The 5,537-nt window shown below is 39.4% G+C and overlaps 1 long non-coding RNA gene across 1 annotated transcript; it reads left to right on the top strand.

The window, feature by feature from the left end:
- The first annotated feature begins 2,470 nt into the window (after positions 1 to 2,470).
- Positions 2,471 to 4,998, top strand: LOC104898618 (uncharacterized). The gene is made up of 3 exons (XR_790818.4): positions 2,471 to 3,019; positions 3,544 to 3,600; positions 4,388 to 4,998. It is a non-coding gene; the product is annotated as an uncharacterized LOC104898618 (long non-coding RNA).
- Positions 4,999 to 5,537: the final 539 nt, after the last annotated feature.

Below are 5,537 nucleotides of genomic sequence, written 5' to 3'. Positions count from 1 at the left end.
TGTGAAAGAAATCTACGAAATAGCGACGCCCATGACCAACTTGATGAAGAGGGATTGTAGGTTTAATTGGAATGAGGACAGTGAGAAAGCCTTTCAAACACTCAAGGAGAAGTTAACATCAGCACCTATCCTAACCTTGCCTAACGGGAACGAGGGATATGATGTGTATAGTGATGCGTCCAAGAATGGGTTGGGTTGTGTTCTAATGCAAAATGGGAAGGTCATAGCTTATGTGTCCCGTCAGTTGAAGCCATATGAAGTTAATTACCCGACACACGACCTATAGTTGGCCGCCATCGTATTTGCCTTAAAAATCTGGAGACATTACCTTTACGGGGTGACCTGTCGAATCTTCACTGATCACAAAAGCCTCAAATACATCTTCAACCAGAAAGACCTTAATATGAGACAACTCAGCTGGTTAGAGCTCATTAAGGACTATGATTTAGACATCCAGTACCATGACGGTAAAGCAAACGTTGTTGCTAACGCGTTAAGTCGCAACTCTAGCCATAACCTGAATACATTGGTCTTTGCCGACAAACTTTGTGAGGAATTTTCTAGACTCCAGTTAGAAGTGGTTCATGCAGGGGAGGTTGGAAAAATTGTTGAGTGCCCTAACCATCGAGCCCAACTTTCTAGACGAAATAAGAGAGAGTCAACCTGGGGATTTGAAACTTGAGCGAGTCAAAGCAAAGCTTAAAGAGGGAAAAGCAGAAGGGTTTGCGATCCATGAAGATGGAAGTATACGATATAAGGGTAGGTGGTGTGTACCACAAAAGTGTGAAGGGTTGAAACAAAAGATAATGAGCGAGGGTCATAACAAGACTTATTCCGTCCACCCAGGGGGGGATAAGTTGTATAAGGACCTCAAGAAGATGTTCTGGTGGCCTGGGATGAAGAGAGCGGTAGCTGAGTTTGTTTCCAAATGTCTAACGTGTCAGAAAGTCAAAAGTGAACACAAGAGACCTCAAGGAAAGATTCGATATCCATGGACTTCGTTGTAGCCTTACCTAGGAGTCGGGGAGGTTCATACCTATGAAGGATATGTGGAGTATGGAAGCCTTAGCCAAGGCTCATGTGAAAAATGTCATTCGACTGCATGGAGTACCCACGAGTATAGTAACGGATAGAGATTCGCGATTCCCTTCGAATTTCTGGAAAAAGGTCCAGGAACCATTTGGTAGTGAGCTATTGATGATTACAGCCTCTCACCCAGCTACAGACGGGTAAACTGAAAGAACTATTCAGACCTTAGAGGACATGTTGCGAGCTTGTGCCTTAGAATACAAGGGATCATGGTAAGGCCATTTGGACCTCATAGAATTCACATACAACAACAGCTATCATGCTAGTATTAAAATGGCACCATTCGAAGCACTGTATGGGAGAAAATGTCGTAGCCCCTGGCCTTGTGTTGTAACGACATTAGTGAGATTGTGGTGTTAGGTCCTGAGATGATTCAGGAGACAATGGATCAGGTGTGATTCATTCAAGAAAAGATTAAGGTCGCACAGGACAGACAAAAATCCTATGCAGATCAGAAGCGAAGGGAAGAGAATTACGAAGTTGGGGAAAACATATTGCTTAAGGTGTCTCCAATGAAAGGAGTGATGCGATTCGGGAAAAAGGGGAAGCTAAGCCCTAAATTCATGGACCATATGAGATTTTGGCGCGAGTAGGCAAAGTCGCTTATCGCCTGGAATTGCCCAACGACTTAGAAAGCGTCCATAACGTGTTTCACGTATCCCAACTCCAGAAATACGTACCTGATGAGTCCCATATCCTTGAACCTAAAAACGTCGAGTTAGATGACACCTTGTCCTATAAGGAGAAACCTATCCAGATCCTAGATCGCAAGGTGCGTAGTACGAGGAATAAGGACGTTAGAATTGTCAAGGTGTTGTGCAGAAATCAAAATACCGAGGAAGCCACCTGGGAAGCCGAAGATGCGAAGAGTCTGAAGTACCTTGAGCTGTTTCAAGAGGTAGGTGAGTTACGAGGACGTGACTTTTCTTTTAGGGGGGGGGGGGAGAATGCGATAGAATTACGCGCTTTCACCCTAAAGTATGTTAATTATGTTAGTTAGGTGTAATTATTGCTTATCTGACATGTTAAAGTTAGAAAATGCTTGTGAAATATTGGGACTTAGAAGTGCAAAAGATCGTCGTTATGACTGGCTACCTCAAAGTTTCGGGACGAAACTTCCTTTAAGAGACGAAGCCTGTAATACTCCGTATTTTTGGAGTTAATTCTTTATAATTAAGAAAATATAAAGAATATAACTAAAAAGTATTTTAGTATTACTTACAAAAAAAATAATAATAGAATAATAATATTACAATTGAGTACGTTTACAACTTTAATGTAATTCCATTATAGTTCGGTTTAGTTTAATTTCGGAATTAATAAATCAAACCGAGTCCTACTACACCTAGATATGCCATACTATAAATAGAGAGAATAAGAATAAAAAAATCAGAAAAATTCAGAAACCCTAACTGTCTCTCTCTTCTCCCTCCAGCCGTTTCTCTCTCAGTTTCTCTATCCTCTCTCTCAAATTCTCTCTCCTCTCCCTCGTTGTTCTCTCTCTCCCTCCTCTGTCCTTCTCTCTCGTCGCCTTCGACGAAGTAGAGTGCGGGTGGTACGAGTGCCGAGGGTTGTGTGTGTGTGGTGGTCGGCCGCTTTGTGCGTCGTCGTGTGCGAACGTGTGTGGTGCGTTCGAGGGTGCGAGCGAGCGTAGTTTCGAGCGAGCGAGGGAGGGAGTTCGAGGGGCTTGTGCAATGCTGGTTGTGCGAAGTGTGGTGCGAAGGTTTGTGCGAGCAAGGTTATGCGAGTCGTGTCGAGGGTTGCGCGAGGGTTGGTTTGCGTGCGTGGGTGTTCGACGTGGTTGGTTTCGTTGTAGGGTTGTGCGCGCGCTGTGCGAGGTTGTACGACGAGCGACGCGTGCTGCGGCTCAAGTGCGGTGAGACGAGGGTGGTGCGTCGGTTGCCGGTGATTTTCGCCGGCAAGTTTAGCGGTATAAAACCTAATATGTATAATATGATATTATATTCGTTTAATATTGTATATTCTGTTTTTATATTAATTTATGTTGTAAGTTAATTAATTTGTAATTTGAGTAAATTAGTACTTAATTAAGTTTCATAATTAGTTTAAGTTATTAATCTGATTTAAGTTGTAAATCTGATTTAAGGTGTTGTAATTAAGTAAGGTGGGAAGTAAAAAAAGTAGATTATTGTTCATTAGTTGGAAGTTATAACCTTGCTATTCTAACCTGATTTTGGAGTATTGGACATATAACTTGAATGGACTTGGTAAAGGTGTTAGGTGATTAAACTAACTAAAAATAAGTCTGGCTCACCAACATTGACTCTTAAGCGACGCTAAACTCAATAGAATATAAAAGAAAAGGAAGTTAATAAACAATGAGATTAGCGATCGTTGATACTTCGAATTACTAAGTCGTTGTAGTTAGTTATGTATTAGTTGATAATATTATTAAGGATGACGTAGCACTGAAGTACTTACTTAATCGTTTAGGTCCCAATTTCATGAGCGGAACGTTTGGTTAAGACAACGAAAATTCTCCGTTACAAGGTACGTACGCGTACCAGTTTAGTTGCAAGTATTATTATCATGATTAGGTTGTGATTTATTCTATCAGAACCTAGAATCATGATAGGAAACGTTTCGATTATTGAGATTGTTTGGTAACATGTTTATTTTGGAAATCGATATGTGGCATTGAAATGCGTAATTCTATCGTATTATGAACATGAGCATTGTATTCCTATTATCTGATCCATGGTGTAACAAGAGTGTTACAAGAGAAAACATTTGAGTACTGTTACTAAGAGAACATGTTAAATGATTCTATGTTATTGTGATATGAATGGACAATATTAAGAATGAACTATGGCAATAAACTTGTAGTTGGACTCCTTACAAGTGATAAACAATGGGGGGAATGTGGGACTTGTTCTACACTCCTACGCAGGCCTACTGTGATGACAGTAGTGTCCTTATAAGTTTTGATAACTCAAGTAGGCGGAAGGTTCCGTGCGATCTTGGGGGTGTGCATACTAAGGTGATGGGTGTGAGATGGAACGAAATCGTAATTGCATTTTATCTAATAGACCAAGTTGTCTATTAAGGATTAAGTAGCCCGTATGATTCTAGTAAGATGACGGTTCCCGTTCGTTGCCAACTAAATAAAGAGTAAAGGATGTAACGTTATTGTAGTATCATGTTTAGGATTCTTCATTATTGCTTTGTTTATGTTTATATGCATGCAATGGTTTATTATGTACTCATCATAGCTGATTGTGTGTTATTATGTGTTTGCTGACATGTGATGAACCATTAATGCTACAATGGGGAGCAGACTAGGTGCACTGGTGCTGCAACATGATACTGAGCATTCGGGGGGTAGTTTTTAGTCTTGGACTTCATAGCTTTTGAATTAAGTATTACAAGAATATTAGGATTTACTCAATTAGTTGTGTTTTGAATAAAAGGGGTCGTTGATGATTCCCGAGTTCTAGTTACATTTTTATTTCCGCTGCATTTCAGTTTTCGAGACAACGTTTTGAGTTTATATTCCTTTTTAATAAGCCTTGCGTTTCATCGCGACGGTAACACTCCCAAAGTTGATGCGACGTAGTCGTAGACGTGTATGGATTTTGGGAGTGTTACAGTTATGCACGTCTGAAGTGTTAGACAAGTAGAGAGTTGGAGTACATGGTGGTAGCCCATGACTTTTCCTAGGACCGGATTGATCAACATGTCCTATTTTTATTTAATAAGGTTCCTCGATATCGTAGGTCGTAGGAATACGGAGTCACTCCTGTATTTCGTCTTCCAAAGGGAAGGTTGATTTTTAGTTAGACAACTTGTTCCATTGAGTATTTCATTTAAAGTAATTAAATTATTTGTTGTGAATTAAGTTTAGTTCAGTAAAAGTTATCTGCAAGGTTATTATCTTATTATTATTTATTCCTGTCTATTATGTAGTAGTATCATGTTAGGATTATTCATTTGTGATTATGTAGTACTCATCTTTGCTGATTACGTGTTTGTGTGTGTGTGTGTTGATCATGTCTATGCCTTATTGATCCTGTGATAACCCATTTTTGTGAGTAGTCTCTATGGATCAATAGTACATCGTCCATCTATAGGTTTGAAGATGATGCATCATGGGTTCGGGATTGGAGAGCTTGTGTAGATCATTTATTATACTTTTATTTTTATATTTTCGTAGTTGACTTTGACTTTTAGTTTGGTTTTGGAGTTGACTTTGTGTTGACTAAGTTTTATTTATAAAGTTTATTTATATGTTTTTCGCTGCAAAGTTCTGAATAAGCCGATACGTTATCACACGGATGATAATGCTTTGATGATTCTCTAAGTTTTATATTTAAAAGGTATGCTGAAAAACAGAGATTTGTTGGGGCGTTATAGGTAACAATTAATTTGACCATACAAGGTCGCATCAAAATACAATTCTTTATGGAATTACAACAACATTAAGTTCA

The sequence above is a fragment of the Beta vulgaris genome, chromosome 1 (assembly GCF_026745355.1).
Source record: "Beta vulgaris subsp. vulgaris cultivar EL10 chromosome 1, EL10.2, whole genome shotgun sequence".
Classification (NCBI taxonomy): domain Eukaryota; kingdom Viridiplantae; phylum Streptophyta; class Magnoliopsida; order Caryophyllales; family Amaranthaceae; genus Beta; species Beta vulgaris.
Note: the sequence above shows the minus strand (reverse complement) of the source record. Positions and strands in the feature narration are given on the sequence as shown.